The sequence below is a fragment of the Euphorbia lathyris genome, chromosome 3, assembly GCF_963576675.1.
Source record: "Euphorbia lathyris chromosome 3, ddEupLath1.1, whole genome shotgun sequence".
Lineage (NCBI taxonomy): Eukaryota > Viridiplantae > Streptophyta > Magnoliopsida > Malpighiales > Euphorbiaceae > Euphorbia > Euphorbia lathyris.
The window spans coordinates 33370598-33395882 of NC_088912.1; the positions used below are offsets into that span (position 1 = coordinate 33370598).

The window sequence follows — 25285 nt, forward strand, 5'->3', positions numbered from 1 at the left end:
ATGATAGATTTGACAAATGAAAAGGAATAATTCTTAGTATAATGATAAAATTAGAGAATACATGAGGAGTTAACAGTTTTGTTCTATTTTTAGTTTAATGATAAAATTAAAGTGGACTAATTCTTGCACATGGTATATATAAATGACATTTAACAAATTTGTCAAGCAAAACTGTAATAAATAAAAACTATGATATGTTTTTACATTTTTTCCGGTTGGGGCATAATTTTTAATTATAATAAAAAGAGATAATAAAATAAATATAATTTATATTTTATAAATGAGGTTGGCAAAGTTATGATTTATTATTTTAAAAATCATAAAAGTAAATTAGTAAATTTTAAAGAGGGTGTTTAGGGATTTAAAGGAAGAATAGATCAATTTTGGAAGGTTATTTTGTTGGGAAATTTTGAAATAAAATTATATATTAATTTAAATACCAAACACCTCCTTTTATGAACAGTCGCGTCCGTCGTGAATAGTCGTGTTCGTACGTGAACAGTCGTATTTGTTCGTGAAAAGACATATCCTTTCGAGTTCTATTTATATAGAATCGCTTGTCAAATTCACAAGTGGCTGATAAAGTTGTTAATAAAATAAATATTATCTGAATATTTATGTTCTGTATCTGTTCATAGTGTTCTTGTTTTCCTACTCCGGTGATAACGAGCCTACACACGGTTTGACTTCGCTTGCGTAATCTGTTGTATCGTGGGAGACAATCGTCAATAGCGACGACATCGTCTTAGGAAAACTGCTAATACATGCCTCATATTTGTCTAACTTTTTTCTTTTGATTTCTAATTTTATTGTTCATATGTTAACTCTGTGTTCGATCTGTTTTTTGATTAATCACTTCTAACATTCTTAAGACAGATTTTTATTGTTTCGTGATTTTCAAAAATACACAGAAAAAATTCATGCAAGGTTTAAAACATTAAATAGATCTTTACTTTAATTGTGTAAATAGAAACATGCATCTAAACTCTATAAGTTTTGGTTCATGAATTCTAAATTTGTTTAATAGTTCGTGTGTGCTGCTATGAACTTGAAAATTTATATGTTTTGTTTAATAAACTTTTTAGATGCATATATCATTTTGATATTTTGTTGGTGTTGTTAATGATATTTAAGTTTAGCATGTATGGTGTGCTTTTCTTTTTTCCACATGTTTTAGATTTATGTGATGGGAAATTTTCTCTACCCCTCTATTCGTGGTTGGTGCTGTATTTTTGCAGCAGTTCCTAATATTGAGCATTGGTTTTTTTTTTATTCAATATTATTTGTGAAGATATTTATTTATTTGAACAACATAAAAATTATATATATAGTATTTTCTCTCTAGATTTCTTCTCCACCCACTTCTTTCTTCATTTTTCTTCTCCTTTCTGTTTTCTTTCTTTCTTTTTTCTTCTAAACTTTGATTCTTTTACAACTTTAAAACAAGTTTAACCAGGACTAGATCTATTCGGAGGAGGGAGAAGGAATGTTGTCTTCCTTCTTCCTCCTCCCATCTATGGCTTTATCTCTCTTTTTTTTTAGTTTTTATCTATGTTTTTCTTTTGTTTGAGTTGAAATCCATAACTTTCATCAGATTTCCCGTCTGATTCGCACTTATCGGCCATAACTCTTTCGTTTATGTTTTTTTCGGGTTTAACAAGAGCGGAAATGTATTATATTATACGTAGATCTATAGATCTACGGGGTTGGGCTAGTAGAAAAAACTCAGATCCGATTGGCTGGAAGAAACAAAATGATGACGATTGGTTTGCAGTTGCTTTCATAGACTTTTAGTGTGGCTTACCAATCGTCATACCAGTGACAATGTGTAAGCCACGCTAAAAGTCTATGAAAATTCATTGGTATGCATTTTAAAGACTTGGTGATAAAAGAAAATATGTTTTCTTTAGAGATGATTATGATATGCGAAAATTCCATATTTGATATTCTCGCGTGTTAGGTTGATTACATTAGAAATATGCTAGATTTAATTTATGAAAGTCACTAAAAATGTAGAAATCAAATCGCCTTAAAATAAGTACATCACAATGATGGAATCGAAGAAAAATATCATATCAATTGGTGAATATGCAGTATAAAATGCTTCTGAATGATGAACTCGGATAGAAAAGCTTCTGTGTGATAACACCATTAGTCAATTGATCTGAACGAGTGTCATTCTAATTGATTTTGTAGAATCAAAGGATAACACAGCGGATCTACTAACCTAGAGGTTAAACTGAGATTAAATTGAAAAATCATCGAAAGGAATGGGACTAAAGCCCATTAGAAGAGGCGTTATGTGAAGGAAAACCCTACCTAGTTGACTGGAGATCCCAAGATCTAGGTTCAAAGGGACAACCTAATTGTATAAACCTTATGTGTTCACTGTGGGGATTAAACCCTAGTCCATTCCTAGATGTAAACAGTGACACAAACGGGAAAAAGGTTAAGCTATATGCTTTTAATGATACATTGTGCGTCAGAAATTCTGAGCAAATAAATCACCTATGTTGGAGTGAAGTGGGGTCGCTTCGAAGGAGACTAGTGGGGCCTAGTTCTCTTAAACTCTCGCAGAACCAGTCGATGTTCATGACCATAACGAACATAACCATGAGAACCAATACCGTGTTATGTTGGTATTTGTGTGGGGTATATCATCGTGTACACAAACGATAGAATAGTTCAAAGGCACCGCGTCTAGTAGTCGCACATTAGCTACCTATCCTATGCAGATATCTCCTATAGAAAGTTATCACCACGTCGTAATCGTCTCGTTTCTACTTTTATTCATGTGGGGGATTGTTGGAAAATTTTGAATAAAATTATATATTAATTTAAATACCAACAAACACCTCCTTTCATGAATAGTCGTGTCTGTTCGTGTACAGTCGTGTTCGTTCGTGAAAAGACATATCCTTTCAAGTTCTATTTATATAGAATGGTTTGTCAAATGCACAAGTGGCTGATAAAGTTGTTAATAAAATAAATATTCTCTGAATGTTTACATTCTCTATCTGTTCATAGTGTGCTTGTTTTCCTACTCCAGTGATAACGAGCCTACACACGGTTTGAGTTCGTTTGCGTAATCTGTTGTATCCTGAGAGACTCTAACTCTTTTCTTTTAATTTCTAGTTTTATTGTTCATATGTTTTTCTGTGCTCGATTTGTTTTTTGGTTAATCACTTCTAACATGTTTTTCAATATCATGTTTCTTTTATAAATTACTTTTTTAGAGTAAATTTTGTTGAAATCTTAGTGAGCTACATTGGAATCCTAGTTCTTTGGTTCGTTACGAGTTCAAGGACAACTCATGGAGCCAAAACGGCGCAATATTGCAGGAGGTATGAGCATTTTTCTAACAGTTGTGCAATAAAGTTGCGAAAAACATCTCTCACTGGAAATTAATTTTTACAACAGCCCAAACTGTTTCCAACCGATGTTCTAAGGTAAAATCCTACTTCTCCAAGATAAGGAGGATCTACCGTAAAAAAATTAGTCATAGTGAAATTGTGGAAAAAGATTCAAACAAATTTGTGTCAACAACAAGTATAAAAAAAAGCTTGGTTTTTTGTAAAAAAAAAGCTTGATTTTCACTTAAAACTTACAATACAACATATCAAAACTCTAAATTCAAAAAGTTTTCAATTCGTTTATTCAAGCTTCAAGTTCGTTTTTGTTTAACTGCAATTTCTTTACATAATTGTTTCCTTCTGTTTGCATTTTCCAACTTTTGTTTTGCATTTTCCAACTTTTGTTATTTTCATTCTTGTAATAAAATAAAATAAATCAACATAAACAAAATAAAAAGAAATTTGATTCCTTGAGTTGATTTAAGGTTTGGATTTGCTTTAATTTGGAATTCTGTATATAACATATACATATATATAATTATATTTATAGAATTAAAATCCAATTTTATTTTACGTACATGGCATATACAATAAATATGATAATTAATAAGAAATATTTTTAATGTATTATTAAATTCAAATGACATTTTCATATCTACTAACATCCCAAGTCGGTTTATTTTTTATTTGGAGATACGTGTATAACATACATGTAATTGTACTTACCAAATTAAAATCTAATTTTATTTTACGTATATCACATATACGATAAATAAAATATTAATTTCAATAAGAACTATTTTTAAGTATATTATAAATTCGAATGACATTTATTTTGGAATCGTATATATAACGTATACATCGTTTATTAAATAACTAAAATTTTGTTTAATCTACGTATATAACATACGTCGTTAACATCGATGATATTAATAACATATGTTTTAGATATTATTTTTATAAATTCAAACGACGTTTTCACATCAATTTCAACCAGATTTGATTTATTAAAGTTCAAGATCACATCTTAACCCAATTTATTTTAGTTTGAAATCGTGTAAATCACATACACACGATGCACTTGTTTATATAACATGTATGCTAAGAAAATGAATTTTAATACAATGGTAATTTTATATAAATCATGGGTTAATTAAATGATATTTTAATAGTAATTTAAATTAATGGGAGGTTAAATTAATTACACTAAGAAGGGATCAAATTAAAATGAATCGAAAGTGTTTTGAGGGTCAAATTAAAATTTAAACATGGTGAGTGAGTGTAATACAAGGGGCTTAATTGAACTTAACTTAAACAGTTAGGTCTCGTTTGGTACACCGTAATGAATATTGTAATGGAATGCCCATTATAATAAAGGCTCATTACCATGTTTGGATTAGCCATATTATTTTGTTATAATGGAATCACAAATACATCATTCAATTTTTCTTTACAAATTGATGTAATGACCATTACATAAATAATAGGGATGAATCTCCATTATGACTAACTCTTGTATTTTTATTATTAATATTTATTATGCACAATTCTTATTAAATGATAAAAGAAAAAACATGAAAAACATGAAAAATGGAAAAAAACATGCAAATTGAAAAACATGAAAAAATGAAAAACCTGAAAAACGGAAAAATCATTAGAAAACACATTACAATAGAGGCTCATTACCATATTTGGATTAGCCATATTATTTTGTTGTAATGGAATCACAAATACATCATTCAATTTTTCTTTACAAATTGATGTAATGACCATTACATAAATAATAGCGATGAATCTCCATTACGACTAACCCTTGTATTTTTATTATTAATATTTATTATGCACAATTCTTATTAAATGATAAAACAAAAAAAAACTAGAAAAACATGAAAAATGAAAAAAAAACATGCAAATTGAAAAAAATTAAAAAACCGAAAAAAAACGTAAGAAAACACAAAATAACAGAGCTTGAAATTCATATTTTTCAGGTTTTTCTCAATTTCACGTTTGTTTTTTTTTTTTTTTGTTGATTTTCATTGTATAAATAACATTATGGTTATATTTAATTAAACAAATATAAGTATTGTAATGGTAATTGTATTTCATAATTTTTTTTTAATTTATCAACCAAACATGATAATGGAATCATTATTCTACTCCATTACAACCATTTATAAAATAATTCTTATTTTTTGGAAAAAGTGCAAAAATACTTCTCACATTTACTGTCAGGAGCAATTTTACCACCAACGTTTAAAATGGTGTAATATTACTCCTAGTGTTGGCAGTTAAGAGCAATTTTACTTCTAAAATTGACAAGTTGGGTTAATTTCAGAAATTATTATAAAACACGGATATTTTTTTCTTTATTCTGCACAAATTGCATATTAGCTCGTTTTAAAAAAATCATATTTTTTGTGATTTAATAATAAAATCAATCATCTCACAGCTTCTATTTGCTGACGACAGCATTCTGTTTTTTCATGCCTCCCCGGATGAAGCTGGGATAATACAGTCTATTTTACATCAATATGATATTGATTCAGGTCAAAGTGTCAACTTCCAAAAGTCGGGGATGATGTTCAGTGCAAATGTGAGAATGGACCTTCAAGTTGAGCTCAGGATGCTTCTTGGTGTCCATGGCCCTCTAAATTGAGGGAAATATCTGGGATTACCTTCTCTGATTGGGAGAAAAAAGAGGGAAATCTTCGCCTATCTGAAAGAAAGAGACTGGAAGCGAGTAAACTCATGGCAAAATACAATGCTATCGCAAGCCGGGAAAGAGATTCTTATCAAATCAGTTCTCCAAGCCATCCCGTCTTACACAATGAGTGCTTTTCTCTTACCTATATCCTTATGTGATGAAATACAGAAGCAATTAAATTCTTTCTGGTGGGAGAAGAAAGCAAATGGGTAGCGGAGGCTGCATTAGGCGTCTTGGGAATATCTATGTAGAAGGAAGGAGGAAGGTGGTGTTGAAACACCTTTCCACATAATTTTGATTTGACAAAATTGTTTAAGTATAAATTAGAATACATATTCTAAACACACTAAGTTTAAATGCGTTGATTTATTCTACTAATGTGTTTGTTCAATGTTGAGTATAAATGTTATAAGTCATAAGGATTGGAAGGCCCAAGCCCAATACGGAAGCCAAGGCCCAAGTCAAACAACTCAGTACACTCGGCCCGCGTATGTCAAGACGTTGTCGTTTTGGACAAAAACGCAACTCAGCAAACGGAAGGATCTAGAAGACCTTCAGGAACAACTTCACAATGAAGCTGCTGAGTAGTCTCGACAAAGCGTACAAGACAGCAGACCGGCAGAGGAAAACTTCCAGACAAAGTGTTTCTTCTTTTAGCAAAGTTCAGACGACACAGTATGCTGTCCATTTGACTTTACCATAAAAGGAGAGACCATCTGCTGTGCTGACCGAGGACAGAAGATACACGATTGTGATTGGCCAAGAGCTCTGTGCAAGTCAGGATGACAACGACACATAGCTGTTTCCCTCCAACGGTTATTTCGAAATTCGAAATGACCGAATGGCCAGACGTCTCTATAAATAGTGCCATCACAAGCTTCACTAAACACAGAACTTGATCAAGCCATTACGCTGTCCAAATCTCTACAAGTTCTGCAAGCAAGAAGCAAAGCAAAATTCTTACACTACATTTTCATATCTGTGTAAAAGTCTAGAGTGATTGTTTTTCAATCATCTAAGGTGTTCTAGCAATTATTGTTTAGGACAAAATCTTTATCATTTCTAGAAGTAGAAAGGAGAGGCTGAGTACTCGGTTTTAAGTACTCAGCGGAGAGATTAGGATTGAGTAGAAGTATAGAGGAAGGTACTCTTATCATACTCAATTGCTGATATTGTAAAAGGTTTGAGGCTCTACCTTTAAAGAGCTCAGTAGAGGATTTGAAATCTCGGAAGTGTTCCGGGGACAGGACGTAGGCTTAGAAGAAGCCGAACCTGGATAAATCTGCTGAGTGAAGTATTTCTAAACCTTAACTCCTTATTTACATTGCTTGCTTAAAACAAACTAAAACTGACCAAGTAAAAGAGGTCAAGCTGAGTTGTGCGCTACCAACGAGAAGGTTCAGGAATAGACTCTAAGTGCTATTTCCTGACTTAAGCAACGAAGCTGTCCTAGTCACTAGTTGACTAAGCCAGTGTCTTGCTGAGTGCTAAGCGCCGCTGTTAGATAAACTTTTCTTAAAGAAAAGAAATCTGCCTAAATTATTTTAAAAAGGTAAAATAGTTCCTAACCCCCCCCCCCCCTTGGAACTATATTTGCAACCTTACAAGGGACCAACAAGTGGTATCAGAGCCTAAAAGCTCATTACTAAAGGTCTAACAACCTTGAGTTGATCCATTCCATGGCGAAAACAGCACTCGGTTTCTCCCTGGAAACCAGACAACTCAGATATTACCTGAGGGGCTGTCCATTACCAGGCCTCCCCTATTCTTCGGGTCAAACTATACCTTTTGGAAGAATAGGATGAAAAACTTCATTCAAGCTACAAACATGAGTGCCTGGCTATCTATAGTCCAAGGCCCGTTTGTACCTGTGAAAGTTGTTGCTGGCCAGTCAGTTGTTAAAGCTGAGGTTGAATGGACAGAGGATGATCTTAAGAAGCTTCAAAACCATGCTTCGGCTATCAATATGCTTCACTGTGCGCTCGATGCTGCAGAATATAACAAAATCTCAGGTTGTGAGTCGGCACAAGAGATCTGGAAAAAGCTGGAAGTCACCTACGAGGGAACAAACAAAGTAAAAGAATCCAAGGTGAATCAGCAGATGAGACTGTACGAGCTGTTCGAGATGAACAATGATGAGGGCATTTCAGACATGAACGCAAGGTTCACCAACATCATTAATGAGCTCAAGAGACTTGGGAAAATCTTCACTGAGGAAGAACAAGTCAAAAAGATACTCAGGAGTCTTCCAAAAGACTGGCAAGCAAAGAAGACAGCAGTTGAGGAAGCTCAGGATTTAACCACCTACAAATATGACGAACTCATCGGTTCATTGCTGACCCATGAGATATCAATGAAGAACTTTGAGGTGAAGGAAAAATCTGATGACAAGAAGCAGAAGTCACTTGTCATGAAGGCTGACTCCACTGACGGGAGTTCAACTGATGATGAGGAGATGGCTATGTTCACAAGAAAGATGAAGAGGTTGTTCAGGAAGAACGACAAATATTCCAAAAAGCCTTACAAAAAGTTTGATAAGTATAAGGCTGACTCAAGCGACAGCAAATACAGAAAGGACAGCTCAAAGCCCATTACATGCTTTGAGTGCCACCAAGATGGCCATATTAAGTCAAACTGCCCCACGCTGAGGAAAGACAAGAAAAGTGGGAAGAAGGCAATGGTGGCTACTTGGAGTGACAGTGATGAATCTTCATCAACAGAAACTGAGGCCACCGAGTCAGCGAAGATATGCTTTATGGCTGACAAACTTGCTGAGCCATGCATTTCTGAGCATGCTGACCAATCTGATGAGTCAGATAATGAGGAGCAATCTAATGAGGTAATCTCACTCTCTCAACTCAGAAATGAAATGGGTAACGCCCTGAGTGATCTCTATACACTTGTTAAAAAGTGTAATAGGAAGATTAAAGCACTCAGCCGGCGCTGTGATGAAGTAGAAGAGGTCAAACTGAGTGACCTCAGATACCTTCTTCAAGACAACTCAGTTTTGCATGAAAATATGAAAATTATTCATGAGTCTATCTCTGAAGTCCAGTCAGTTTCAAAGAAACTGAGGAAGGATGTCACAACCATTCAGAACCAATTAAAGGTTCCAAACAAAAATAATTTTCCGCTGAGAACTCAGTATCAAGGTACACAGTACCAAGGTACTCAGCAGAGAAGAAATCCCCAGCGAAAAGTCCAATGTGATTTTTATGGGAAGTTAGGACACACTACTAAAGTGTGCTGGCACGCTCAGCACTGGGGTGCTGACAAATCAGTAAAAAATCCTAAACAGAAGGTCAGTTGTGACTTCTGTGAAAAGAATGGCCATACTGTCCATGTATGCCGCCATAAAATAAAATATGATGCTTTACCTGTTGAACCTAACAAGTCAGGACCCAAAAAGAATTGGGTACCTAAAGGAAACTGATTACAATGCAGGTAAGCCTGAGATGTGCCGAGAAGTAAAAAATGTGGTATATTGACAGCGCATGCTCAAGGCATATGACGGGTGATGAAACTCAATTCATCACGTTCGAACGTAAACGAGGAGGAAGCGTAAGTTTTGGAGACAACAAAAAGGGTAAAATAGTAGGATCAGGCACCGTTGGAGGTAATCCCACTATTGAATCTGTCTCCCTAGTCAGCGGACTCAAATATAACTTACTCAGCGTAGCTCAGCTATGTGATAATGGAAGAAAAGTTATATTTGACGAAACTGGATGTAAAATATATGAGGGAAAATCAAATGAGTTAATTTTAACTGCCCCTCGGATAGACAATGTCTTTATGCTAAACCTCGAAAAGAAGTTTTCAAAAACTGTATGCTTAGTCACAAAGGAAGAAAATTTCTGGCTATGGCACAGGAGACTTGGTCATGTAAGCATGGACCTCCTGGCCAAATTAGCAAGAAAGCAATTGGTTGAGGGACTGCCTAAACTTAAATTTCAAAGAGATCAATTATGCCATGCCTGCCAAGCTGGAAAACAAACCAAGCAATCTTTTCAAAGTAAAAACATTGTCTCAACTAAACGTCCGTTAGAAATGCTACACTTGGATCTCTTTGGTCCAGTCCAGCCGCTGAGTCTGGGTGGAAGAAGGTTTTCCTTGGTTGTTGTAGATGATTTCTCTCGGTACACATGGGTTATCCTGCTGACCAGTAAGGATGAGACTTTTGAGACATTTTCAAACTTGGTTAGAAAAATTGAAAATGAGAAAGACCTAAAATTAGCTCATATCCGTAGTGATAATGGTGGAGAATTCAAGAACCAAAAGTTTGTTGAATTCTGTGAAGCCAGCGGCATTGACCACAATTTCTCTGCTCCTCGAACGCCTCAGCAAAATGGGGTTATTGAAAGGAAGAACAGAACTCTGGTTGAGATTGCTAGGACAATGCTAGATGAGCATAGGCTTCCAAAGTATTTTTGGGGAGAAGCTATCAACACAGCATGCTATATTCTGAATAGGGTTTTAGTTAGACCTATAATTAAGAAAACCCCATATGAACTTTGGAAAGGACGAAAGCCCAACATTGGATACTTTCGTGCCTTTGGCTGTAGGTGTTTTATTTTAAATACCAAAGATAGCTTAGCCAAATTTGATTCAAAAGCTGATGAGGCTATCTTTCTAGGCTACTCAACAAACAGCAAAGCATACAGAGTTTTTAATAAGAGAACTCAAGTATTAGAAGAATCTATACATGTGCAATTCGATGAAACTAACCCTGCAGGAAGATACCAGCCGCTGACAGAAGATGAACTAAACTCAGCACCTGCTGATCAAGAACCAGCCACTGAGTCCTTCATAAAACGGCTGACCAAAAGTAAGAGTGAACCTAAAATTACTTTCACTGACCCATCTACTTCTGCAAAGAATGTTGAAACACAGATAGATCAAGACACAAGTCTACCAAAGGAGATAAGAGTCCCAAGAGGGCATTCAGAAAATGCAATTCTTGACTCAGCTGGAAATACGCTGATGACAAGAAATCAACTAAGGAAATATCTCGGCAATGTAGCTTTTGTCTCAGTACTTGAGCCGAAGAACTTTGCCGAAGCTGAGGATGACGAATTCTAGATGAATGCTATGCAAGAGTGTTGGGGTTTAGTGTCCTAAAGACAATGGTTGTAGGATGCAAACTTATTGTAAATGAATTGTTCTTTATATCATTTGTTTTAATAAGATATATGTTTGATAACTATATAAAGGCAAACCCTTTTACAGCACTAAATAAAGTCTAATAAAAGGAAATCCGTAAGTTTGTTTAAAGTGATTATAAAGTGTTCATACAAGCATGAAGTGAGACAAGACTTTATAATAAACTAATAAACTTAAAACCACCCCAAGTCAAGTGAGATGTTTAGGATTGACATATCACTGTTGAGACTTGTATGTAACAATGTCTTCTGTCCGACAGAAAGCTGATCTCACAAGCTTCACATATATAGATATCTGGACAGTTACATAGATCCGATGAAACGTCGTTCATTAGGATTGGAGATCCGATTTGAGATAACAAGATGGGTAGATTCGTCCTTGTCACTTGTTCATCTCATTGGTATTAATAGGTATAAATAATCCTCAGACTCAAAGGAATGTTAATTGGTCATCCTGAATTACTGAATGTGAGACTTTGATCGCGTGGTCCCACGATCCTTAACAGAGATGACTCTGGGGTGTGAACTGTAAAGGTTGGGTGTCACAAGAGGTAATGTCAGGGTAGTTATACATTGGATTGAGCATTTATCACTCCCGACGAATGGGAGATACGTCCAAGGATCGCTTGTGGAAGACTCGACTCTAAATCCTTGCAAGGTGATAGCTTAAGAGTAGAAATACAGATTTCACTTAACCTATCTATTTGAGTTGACTCGGCCTGTACAAGTAAAACGAACGTCTCGCTATATATGACTTGACATCATCCATAGTCATAAGATTCAGTTCAAGGATGTAGTTGATAAAGGATCGAATTATACTGTAACTAATACGGAAGGGTTAACGGCAGAATCAACCTGTCTTCTTAACGGACTCTGGGGGAATGATTACGGACATGCCGATAACATGCTCTGTTCATCATTCCGTTATGCAAGGATTAAATATAATTCTTGGAGAAATTAATTTAATAGTTGCATACGGCCAGAAGTAGTAAGGACCTAATGGATCACACATAAGACTTGGAAATAAAAGAGAGATGGATCTGATTAATAGATGGAAGCCCAGTTGAGCCCAGTAAGGCCCATGGATAAGGGGGGTCGAAATTATATGTATTAAAGGAATGGAATTAATTTATTCCACTCTTCCTAATTGGATTAGGATTGTGAAATTAAATTAATTAAGAGATAATCAAGTTAGGAGTTATTAATTGGATTAATGTCCTCCTATTATTATCTAACTAGGTTACTTATTATTATCCTAATTATATTAGATATATAGTAAGATAATAATTAGAAATCCTATTCTGAATTGGATTGCTATTAAGTAACCTAATCCTATCTAACTAGGGTTTAGAGACAAGATAATATATATACCCCTTACCTAGTGAATTTCGACACACACTCTAGCCCCACCCCTTGTGATTTTCGAAATCTACTAGCTAGAGAGAGATAGTGAATTCCATCCCCAAGTTCGTGGACAAGAATTCATTCGGCATTCCATCGATTGATTAATCTAATTCATCCATCTTTCTCCTTGATCTTGTGTTGGTTAATTAGAGGTAATCTATTTTGGTTACATCTCATAAGGGTTGATTCTAATTTAACCTCACCGTGTTCACGAAAGAAGAAAAACAATCAAAAGGGAGAAATTCATTTTTCTCCACCTACATCAGGTCAGTTCACTATTTCGAGGATTCCCGGAGATTGAACCGTCGGATCGTCGCGATTTTTGGACAGTAGCTTCTAGACACATTCTTCCACGTTTCCACAGAAGGGATCGTCGTTCGGAGGTCTGGAAGGTCTATTTCGAATAGGGCAGATTGGTAAACAGTTTACATCTCTTTTGAAGTTGTGGGCACTTCGTTTACAACGGTAGATTGATCATCGAAAGGTATATCTTCTTATCCCTCTTTATATGAAATAACGATTAACGGATCCTATGGTTAAAAGGAAGTAGGCTAAAATTTTTATATTTCCGCTGCTATACCTTAGCCCTATTTCCACCAGTGGTATCAGAGCCATCGTTAAATCCGTTATTTCATATATGAAATTTAGAAGCTTTCAATAGGATTGAATGAATATTTATGGTTAGGATTAATTAACAAATTGTTTGGTTAATTAATTCTAAAGATAAATAAGTGAAATAGATTATGCGTATGTTCCTAATTATTTCGGTTAATAATCATTATAACAAAATCTATTAGTTTTATGGTTAGATTAATAAAATTAGTTTTATTGATTCTAAAGATAAAATGGAAAGCTATTGTAGTTTTTCCTATTTCTGAAAATCGCTTTTCAACCGTATTGAAAATCTGATATATATATGAAATTTAAAATTAGTTTTGAATATAAAATATATATATACATGTTTCGAAAATTAATAGTTTTCTGTTTTGATTATCGAATGAAAATTCGTTTAAAAGTTTGTTTTTACCAAGTTGTAAATCAAAGCGTTAAATGAATTGAAATCAAAATAATTGGGACATGCATAATTGAAGTTTTGTATGGTTATATTAATCTAAGAATTAATATAAAGATGCAAAACGGTTAGAAGTAAAATTAGATGGGAATTAATTTGATGAGTTAATTTGATTAACATAAATATTACATAAATAAGTTATGTAATCAACCAATTAAATTTATTTAATTGAGTCTTTGCATGTTTGGAGTTATGGACATATTTGGACCCTCTTTTATTCTTTTGGTATTTTTGAAATAGGGCCTGCGCGTCCTGCCTTTCTACTATCTATTGTAATTTCTCTTCTCATCTATTCCCTTCAATTTTCAATTGAAGTTTTCTTTAGTAGTATAGAAAATTAATGTGTAATTTTCAAGGCGCCATGGAGAAGACGGAGGACCTAAAGAGAAATATGTAATAGTTAGTATTTCCTTAGGTTTGCCCTTTTATTCCGTCTCTGGCTCGACGGAATAATTTAGATGATATGTCCATAACGCCAATGTATGTGTGAATATATGTCTGATGTATGCTAAAGCAAATCAAGACTAAGTTAGATTATGAGACTTAAATAAAAATCCTTCATTAAAAAGTTAAGTAAATAAATAAGTTATTAAAATCGGTTGCCCCTCCCTAATATTATAATTCAGCCGGCAGTACTGGGGGCCTTTGGGTTGTTGGCAAAAGTCAAGCTCGGGGTCTTATGGTAACACCTGGATTATCGAAAATAGTTCTTTCATGAATATGGGGTAATACTTAAATTAGAGTATGACAATTGGTTGGAAAAAGTCATGTTGTTCATACACTAATGGGCAAAATGGTTGGGATTAATATGAATGACATATTAGTTACTAATGTGGTTAGTAACCCAATAACCTAGGAGTCACATTCGAGATGTGATTGATTGAATGAATCTACCTAATGAATGAGACTAGTTTGTTGGCTAAAGTTAAGGCGAAATCTCAGGAGTTAGGATCCTAGCTCACTAAAGGATTTGTGAAATTCTTCGAATTAATATGGAGGGTTATTAATTTGGCAAAATAGTGGGAGCAATCTGAAATAAATTAAAAGGCCTATAATTTTAGATTGCTACACTTTAAAACAAATGAATAACATACGTTTACTCTTTCTCACTCTCAGGTTTTTGTTTAAACATATACTCTTAAAATCATGACTAAAACCAATCTGCAAAACATTCTTACCGATAACAAGTTGAATGGTTCAAACTTCACCGACTGGTTTCGTAACCTCAAAATTGTTTTGAAGTTCGAGAAAATTGGGTATGTACTTGATACACTGATACCCCCTATCCCGGAAGATGATGCTCCCATCGAGGAAATTGATGCTTACCAGAAGCACAAGGCTGATGATGATCATGCCGGTTGCATCATACTTGCATCGATGACGTCGGAATTACAAAGGCAACATGAGGAGATGGATGCCTATTCCGTCATCATGCACCTAAAGGAACTGTTTGGGAAACAGACCAGGTGTGAACGCTACGAGATATCCAAATTGCTATATCGTTGCCGGATGCAAGAGGGCACATCAGTCATGACACATTGTGTCAAGATGATTGGCTACATTACCAAACTTTCTAGTATTGGATTTGTGATGGACAACGAATTAAGTATAGACTTGATTCTTCAATCCCTCCTAGAGAGTTATTCACAGTTCATCATGAACTATCAGATGAATGACTTGCAAACTTCTCTTGAAGAGCTTGCAAACATGCTCAAGTCAGTTGAGCCCAATATGAAGAAAGACAAGGCCATACCGGCTCTTGTAATTGAGGGATCAAAGAAGAGGAAAGGGAATTTTCCCAATCCTAAACATCCCAAGAAAGGTAAGAAAGCTGTGTCCAAGGGAAAGGAAGTGAAGAAGCCCAAAGGAGAGTGCCACTTCTGTGGTAAAGATGGGCATTGGAAGAGAAACTGCAAGGAGTATCTAGCCACCCTCAAGAAGGGAAATGGCGATGCTTCTACATCTGGTATGTTCTATATTGAAATAAATACAGTTTCATTGTCTGAATCTTGGGTACTTGATACCGGATGTGGATCTCATATTTGTACAAATATGCAGGAGCTAAAACAGACTAGGGAACTTAAGAAAGGAAGCATAAACTTGCGAGTGGGAAATGGAGCAAGAGTTGCCGCCATCGCAATTGGAGATTATGTTTTACTTTTGCCCTCTGGGCTTGTAATAGAATTAAGGAATTGTTTATACGTTCCTGAGATGTCTCGTAACATTATTTCTATTAGCCGTCTTGTTGACGACGGTTTTCATATTTCAATAAAGAACAATAGTTGCAATTTTTATAAAGATTCGATCTTTTATTTTTCAGGAATATCACAAAATGGGATTTATGTGTTAGATGATAAAACTCCTGTTTTTGCAATTGATACCAAAAGACATAAACTAGATAATTCAACTTACTTGTGGCATTGTCGTTTAGGCCATATAAACAAGAGACGCATGCTAAAGCTTCATTCAGATGGGCTTATAGATTCAATTGATTCGGAATCATTGGAAACATGCGAATCATGTTTAAAAGGTAAAATGACAAAGACACCCTTTAGCAATAAAGGTGAGCATGTATCAGACACTCTAGGACTCATTCATTCGGATGTATGTGGTCCTATATCAGTCCAAGCAAGAGGAGGATTCAGATACTTCATTAGCTTCATAGATGACCATACTCGATATGGTTATGTCTACTTGATGAAGCACAAGTCAGAAGCTTTTGACAAGTTCAAATGCTTCAAGAATGAAGTAGAAAATCAATTAGGAAAGAAAATAAGACGCTTCGATCCGAGCGAGGTGGCGAATATCTTTCTGATAATTTTCTGAATTATCTAACTGAATGTGGGATATGCTCGCAATGGACACCTCCCTATACACCACAACACAATGGTGTATCCGAGAGGAGAAACCGTACCCTATTAGATATGGTACGGTCCATGATGAGCATGGCCTTACTTCCAAAGATGTTCTGGGGCTATGCCTTAGAAACTGCCCTCTTCACCCTAAATCGAGTACCAACTAAATCCGCTAGTTCCACACCGTATGAATTGTTCGTTGGTAGGAAACCTGTGTTCTCATTTATGAGAGTATGGGGTTGTTCGGCATATGTCAAACGCATTGCGTCCGACAAATTAGATTCTAAATCTGATAAATGTTTCTTCATTGGATATCCCAAAGAAACCGTAGGGTATTACTTCTATCATCCAGATGATCAGAAAGTAATAGTATCCAGATACGCAACCTTCTTAGAGAAAGAGTTTCTCGAAGAAACACAAAAGGGAAGCGTGATTGAACTCGATGAAGTTCAAGAGGAAGAGACGCCGGCTGAAACAACAGAAGCGGTTGAAGTACCCGAAGAAGTCCCATTAGATGAGACTCCAGTGGCACCTATTCATAGATCACGAAGAGTTCGTGAACTCCCAGTTAGATATGGTTTTCTAGTGGGAGATGATGATGAGGTTCCCGTGCTAGATGACGAACCCGAAAACTATGAAGAGGCTCTTACTAGTCCAAATTCTAAAGCATGGCTTGAGGCCATGGATTCTGAAATGGATTCCATGTATACTAACCAAGTGTGGACTTTGGTTGATCCACCCGAAGGAATAAAACCCATCGGGTGCAGGTGGATCTTCAAAAGGAAGACTGACATGGATGGAAAGGTTAGCACCTACAAGGCTAGGTTGGTAGCGAAAGGATATCGTCAAAAACAAGGTGTTGATTATGACGAAACCTTCTCTCCAGTTGCTATGTCCAAATCAATCAGAATCATGCTTGCAATTGCCGCTCATTTTGATTATGAGATTTGGCAAATGGATGTGAAAACAGCTTTCCTAAACGGAAACCTGCTTGAGGATGTATACATGATGCAGCCTGAAGGTTTCATATCAAAGGATGCAAATAAAGTTTGCAAAGTTCAGAGATCCATTTATGGACTCAAGCAAGCATCTAGAAGCTGGAATAAGCGTTTTGACGAAACCATAAAACAATTTGGTTTCGAACAAAATTGCGAGGAAGCTTGCATTTACAAAAAAGCAAGTGGGAGCTCTATAGCATTTCTCATACTATATGTGGACGATATACTATTAATGGGAAATGACATTGCTCTATTACAATCGGTAAAAGTATGGTTATCCGGTAACTTCTCAATGAAAGACCTTGGTGAAGCAGCCTATATACTTGGTATAAAGATCTATAGAGATAGATCGCGTAGACTGCTTGGTCTTTCACAGGCTACATACATTGAAAAGGTGCTAAATCGGTTTAGCATGCTTGAATCGAAACGAGGTAACTTACCCATGGTACATGGAGTGAAGTTAAACAATCATCAATGTCCTAAAACTGATGATGACAAACGACGCATGGCTGTAGTCCCGTATGCCAGCGCGATCGGTTCGATTATGTATGCTATGCTATGCACTAGACCTGACGTAGCGTTCGCGTTATCAGTAACGAGTCGTTACCAAGGGAATCCGGGAGACGAGCATTGGATTGCCGTCAAGAACATTCTTAAGTACTTGAGAAGGACTAAAGATATGTTCCTAGTGTACGGAGAAGGAGATCTGAAAATTGAAGGATTTTCAGACGCTAGTCATCTCACAAATGAGAATGATTTTAAATCCCAATCAGGATACCTGTTTATCTTGAATGGGGGCGCGGTCAGTTGGAAGAGTTCCAAGCAGGGAAGCGTGGCTTTCTCTACGACCGAGTCAGAGTACATCGCTGCTGCGGAAGCGGTAAAGGAAGCGGTTTGGATTAGAAAGTTCATTACAGAACTAGGAGTGGTGCCTGACATTGTCAATCCCATTACTCTGTACTGTGATAACAATGGAGCCATTGCGCAAGCAAAGGAACCACGGTCTCATAATGCATCCAAACACTACCTAAAGCGATACCACATCATCAGAGAGATTGTAGCTAGAGGAGATGTGAGAATAGAAAGAGTACCTACCGAGGACAACGTTGCAGATCCGTTGACAAAGCCGTTAGCCCAGAAAGTACATGATCATCATTTGACTTCTAGTGGGATAAGTTTTAGAAACAATTGGCTTTAGTCCAAGTGGGAGTATGTTGGGGTTTAGTGTCCTAAAGACAATGGTTATAGGATGCAAACTTATTGTAAATGAATTGTTCTTTATATCATTTGTTTTAATAAGATATATGTTTGATAACTATATAAAGGCAACCCCTTTTACAGCACTAAATAAAGTCTAATAAAAGGAAATCCGTAAGTTTGTTTAAAGTGATTATAAAGTGTTCATACAAGCATGAAGTGAGATAAGACTTTATAATAAACTAATAAACTTAAAACCACCCCAAGTCAAGTGAGATGTTTAGGATTGACATATCACTGTTGAGACTTGTATGTAACAATGTCTTCTGTCCGACAGAAAGCTGATCTCACAAGCTTCACATATATAGATATCTGGACAGTTACATAGATCCGATGAAACGTCGTTCATTAGGATTGGGGATCCGATTTGAGATAACAGGATGGGTAGATTCGTCCTTGTCACCTGTTCATCTCATTGGTATTAATAGGTATAAATAATCCTCAGACTCAAAGGAATGTTAATTGGTCATCCTGAATTACTGAATGTGAGACTTTGATCGCGTGGTCCCACGATCCTTAACAGAGATGACTCTGGGGTGTGAACTGCAAAGGTTGGGTATCACAGGAGGTAATGTCAGGGTAGTTATACATTGGATTGAGCATTTATCACTCCCGACGAATGGGAGATACGTCCAAGGATCGCTTGTGGAAGACTCGATTCTAAATCCTTGCAAGGTGATAGCTTAAGAGTAGAAATACAGATTTCACTTAACCTATCTATTTGAGTTGACTCGGCCTGTACAAGTAAAACGAACGTCTCGCTATATATGACTTGACATCATCCATAGTCATAAGATTCAGTTCAAGGATGTAGTTGATAAAGGATCGAATTATACTGTAACTAATACGGAAGGGTTAACGGCAGAATCAACCTGTCTTCTTAACGGACTCTGGGGGAATGATTACGGACATGCCGATAACATGCTCTGTTCATCATTCCGTTATGCAAGGATTAAATATAATTCTTGGAGAAATTAATTTAATAGTTGCATACGGCCAGAAGTAGTAAGGACCTAATGGATCACACATAAGACTTGGAAACAAAAGAGAGATGGATCTGATTAATAGATGGAAGCCCAGTTGAGCCCAGTAAGGCCCATGGATAAGGGGGGTCGAAATTATATGTATTAAAGGAAGGGAATTAATTTATTCCACTCTTCCTAATTGGATTAGGATTGTGAAATTAAATTAATTAAGAGATAATCAAGTTATGAGTTATTAATTGGATTAATGTCCTCCTATTATTATCTAACTAGATTACTTATTATTATCCTAATTATATTAGATATATAGTAAGATAATAATTAGAAATCCTCTTTCTCCTTGATCTTGTGTTGGTTAATTAGAGGTAATCTATTTTGGTTACATCTCATAAGGGTTGATTCTAATTTAACCTCACCGTGTTCACGAAAGAAGAAAAACAATCAAAAGGGAGAAATTCGTTTTTCTTCACCTACATCAGGTCAGTTCACTATTTCGAGGATTCCCGGAGATTGAACCGTCGGATCGTCGCGATTTTTGGACAGTAGCTTCTAGACACAGTCTTCCACGTTTCCACAGAAGGGATCGTCGTTCGGAGGTCTGGAAGGTCTATTTCAAATAGGGGCAGATTGGTAAACAGTTTACATCTCTTTTGAAGTTGTGGGCACTTCGTTTGCAACGGTAGATTGATCATCAAAAGGTATATCTTCTTATCCCTCTTTATATGAAATAACGATTAACGGATCTTATGGTTAAAAGGAAGGAGGCTAAAATTTTTATATTTCCGCTGCTATACCTTAGCCCTATTTCCAACAAAGTGGAACTCAATCAGTTCAGGAGGAATAATGTATGGGAGCTAGTGCCACATCCTAGGAGCCAAAAGACCATTGGAACAAGATGGGTCTTCAGGAACAAGCTAGATGAGCAAGGAAACGTAGTCAAAAACAAGGCAAGACTTGTAGCTCAGGGCTACAGTCAGTAAGAATGTATAGACTACGGTGAGACCTTTGCCCCAGTGGCAAGGCTAGAAGCTATTAGGATTTTATGTGCATATGCATCTTACATGAACTTTAAACTGTTTCAAATGGATGTCAAAAGTGCCTTTCTTAATGGAGTAATAGACGAGGAGGTCTATGTAAATCAGCCTCCGGGGTTTGAGGACCCTAAGTTCCCAAATCATGTTTACAAACTCAAAAAGGCTCTGTACGGACTCAAGCAAGCACCACGTGCTTGGTATGAGAGGCTGACCAACTTCTTACTGACTAGAGGTTACGTCAGGGGTCAAGATGATACAACCTTATTCATTAAGAGAAAGGGTAAAGATACCCTGCTGGCACAAATATATGTGGATGATATTATATTTGGTGCTACTAATGAATCTATGTGCAAGGAATTTAGCAAACAAATGCAGACTGAATTCGAAATGTCAATGATGGGAGAACTCAACTTCTTCCTCGGACTTCAAATTAAGCAAGGAAAGAATGGCATATTCATAAGTCAAGCTAAATATGCCAAGGAGATATTGAAGAAATATGAACTAGAACATTGTAAGCCAATATCCACTCCTATGGGCACTGACACTGTCCTTTGTGCCGATGAAAATGGTAAGTCAGTAGACAGCAAGTTATACCGAGGTATGATTGGCTCTTTACTTTACTTAACAGCAAGTAGACCGGACATTCAGTTCTCAGTATATTATTGTGCGAGATATCAAGCTAACCCTAAGGAATCCCATTACATAGCTGTAAAAAGGATCCTTAGATATTTGCAAAGCTCAGTAAATGCAGGTCTGTGGTATCCAAATACTCATGACTTTACACTCATCGGATACACTGATGCTGACTATGGACGAGACAAGCTAGAAAGAAAAAGCACCTCTGGAGGATGCCAATTCCTAGGAAGCTGTCTTGTATCTTGGTTCAGCAAGAAGCAGGCGTCAGTAGCCCTGTCCACAACTGAAGCTGAGTACATTGCTGCTGGAAGCTGTGTTGCTCAAGTCCTTTGGATTAAGCAACAGCTTGAAGATTATGGTGTTCAAACAAAGACAATTAAAGTCAAATGCGACAACAAGAGTGCAATTGACCTCTCAAAGAACCCAATCCAGCACAGCAGGATGAAGCATGTCAGCATAAGACATTATTTCATCAGAGATCATGTACTTAAGAAAGAAATTAAGCTGACTTATGTCCCAACGGACGAACAGCTGGCGGATATCTTCACGAAGCCACTGGCTCGTGAGCAGTTCAGCATACTGAGAGAAGCAATTGGTATGTTTAATCCTCTTCAGTAAATTCCTGTGCTAAATGAATATTGAATGCTGAGTGAATTACATGCTGAATGATTTATTGTTTGCTGAGTATCTCTTGAAACTGACTGAATATACAATACTGAGTAAACTTGCACACTGAGTAAATTAGTTTAGAACTTGAACTTAAAATCATCCTTAAATAATGCACTGACCTCTCAGAATATCAAACGCTTGACATTCTAAATACTGAGTGATTAATCCGTTAGCATAAATTCCAAGCACGCGTATAACCTAGGATGACATATTCGCCGTAATGTGTCATAAATGCCAGGATCCCTGTCGGTACATGATCCCAAGGCAACTGACACATGGATTTGGTTAAGATCCACACCGTTCAACTCGTCTATAAATCATGGGCAATTCCCCATCTTTTACTCCTTACGCTCAACAAATCTTTAAGGCTACGAAATCACCCAAATTTCTCTCTCTAAAATACCTCTATTCTCTCCATCTTAGAAGCATGACTAAGCTATCCTTCAACGTCTCCGGTGCCGGCCAAAATAAGTCTAGCTCCGATGAACCTTCACGAAACCCTTCCACCTCTAGCAAGGGTAAAACTGATCAAAACTCTAAAAAAGAGAAAGCTGTGAAAATACGAACCTACTCCAAAGTCTTCAAAAGTGTTCTCGAATGGAAAGTTGAGCCCTCCAGATGGGTTTCTGAGCACTTCGTCCAACATGAACAACCGTTTGCCGAATGGATTGCAAAGAACGAATGGACTGGGCTGTTCTCCGTCAGAGATGAAACGTATCCTGACCTGGTAAGGGAGTTTTACCATAATCTCATGGTTGCCAATGACTCCCCTGACTATCTAAGCACTAAAGTAAAAGGAAAGACGATCTGCATCAACCCTCTGTACTTGGGAAATCTCCTCCAACTTAAAACTGAGGGAGTGAGGCTGAGGAAGTCTGGAGATCAGGACAAGACCGACTACGTCCATACTTTCTGCAAACCTGAGGGTCACTCAGACGAGATCTCAGCATCTTCAATGGGACAGCACCAAAAGATGGCTCACTACCTGCTGAGCTACTTCATTTACCCTAAGATAAACTGCACGACCTCAGCAACGAACTTTGAACAGTGCTTCATATGGCACATGCTGACGTACACCCCCATCAACATGCTCGTCTTCCTAGTTGCTGGGTTCCTACGCAGCACGGGTACAATGAGGTTGGGATCAATCATTACCAGGATCCTCATCGACCACAAGATTGACCTTGAAGGTGAGGAATCTTTCAGAGGAACCGAAATCACAGCGGCCTCGCTGAGGGCACTGAAATATGGGCAGCCTTTGAAGAAAGGAAAAGCTGCTGCTGCTGCTGGCCAAGCTGATCAGACTGAGGAGACTATAGCTGAGCCTAAGAAAGGGCAAAGAACTAAGGCCCCAGCTTCTCGCAAGAGAAAATCTGCTGAGACACCTAATGTTGTGTCTCCAGCAAAGAGGCAGAGGTCAGCTGGAAAGTCAGCTGAGAAGAGAAGCAGGCAAGATGAGCCTAACACTGAGGCAGCTGCTGAGCTCCCTCAGAAGAAGCAGAAGTCTTCAACACTGGCCCCTCTCGACGTCATACCGACGGATTTTATTGTACCGGGTGATTCTCACTTCACTCAATGTCAAGGCACTGATGCTGAGGGAACTGAGGTCCAGTTAGATGACCACTTCATCTCCCAAGTTGAGGAAGAACTTGATGGAGATAATACTGAGGAAGAAGAAGATGATGATGAAACCAGCGGTCAGAATGACGCTGAGGAGTCTGAAGAATATGCCAGCGAAATTGAAGCTGAGGACGCTGACGCTGGGTTAGCAGGTGGTGCTGTGCAGACTGACACTGAGTTGGCTGCGGGAGTTGAACAAGTTTAAAAGCAAGCTGACCAGATTCAGACTGAGCAAAAGGAACCTTCTCCTACTCACTCAATAGAACCTGCTCATCATACCACTCCACCACGTAGAAGGCGAAAACTGGTTAAGGCCAGTGAGGTAATAGTCAGTGACCCTCCTGTGCAACCACCATCCATTCCTCAACTTGTCCTCTCCAAGACAACAAAGGATCCTTCTACCGTCCAATTAAAATTTTTCAAACGACCCTCAACTTCCTCTACTACAACGCCGTTGGAAAAACAAGCCTCTGTTTCTTCTCAACAGGAACATGCCGAGCATAACACTTCAACCACTTCTACAAGTCAGGTTGAACCAAGCACTGCCCATGCTGTTTCCTCAAGCATAATGCTGACTCCTCATCCCTCTGCCGTCAGCACAGACAGTGTTCGGGTTATGACTTCCATCATCAACAACCTCTCTGCTGATCAATCAAACTTACCTCCAACTCAAGTGCAGATTGAGCCAAGTCATCCAGTCACTGACCAGGGTATTCCTTTCACCCCACTTTCTTCTGGTCATACTGATGTACATCGGGATACCACTGAGTCCGGCAAAAAGCTCCTTGACTCAGTGCAAGCACTCATCCAGGATCTTCAACATTCCGCTTCGCCTGCTGCTGGATCTTCAATTCCTGCCGCAACTCAGCTCTCTCAAGTCACTCTACTTCTCAACGAAGTCAAGGGACTCAAGGATTTGTTGAATGTCGTCCTGTCATTACAAGCCCAGCAAGCTAAGCAGGATTCCATTACTAAGTTGGCAGAGATACAGCTGTCAACAATTCAACATCTGAACTCACTCCATCAGCAAGTTCAGAAGTTATCTGCTGTGAACACTGACTATGCCACTTCCTCAGAACTCAAGATGCTCTTTGCTCAGCTTCATACTGAGCAACTTAAGACAAATGAGCAAATGGTATCCTATAGTCAGTGCTCAGTCGAGCAAATTGGTGAGGCCATTCGGCTCCTTAATCTCAACAAGCAAGAGATGGATACTGACTCGATGAAGCAAAATGAGTTGCTATCTCTTGCACGGCAATCCTTCACTCACATCCGTCATAACAATATCCAGCGTCATCATTATGACTCAGCACTCTTAAAAACCTTCCACCAAGTCTTTGCTGGTCTCACTGAAGCTCTCATTTGGCAAGCCAAAGCACAAGCCTTCAGTGTGAATATGCTCAGTGCTGCTGATCTTCATATACCAGTCGAAGTATCCGCTGATGGCGTTGGCATTTTTGATGGGGTAAATGAAAGTGCTGACAAACTCAAAGAGCTTTCACAGGAACTGACTCATGCTGTCTTAACCGATGCGTTTAAGC

General features: G+C 37.4%; 1 protein-coding gene across 1 annotated transcript in view; it reads right to left on the reverse strand.

The window, feature by feature from the left end:
• The window catches only part of LOC136224274 (UDP-glycosyltransferase 79B6-like), a 38254-nt gene that overhangs the window by 1565 nt on the left and 11404 nt on the right, over nt 1-25285 (reverse strand). The window lies entirely within an intron of this gene.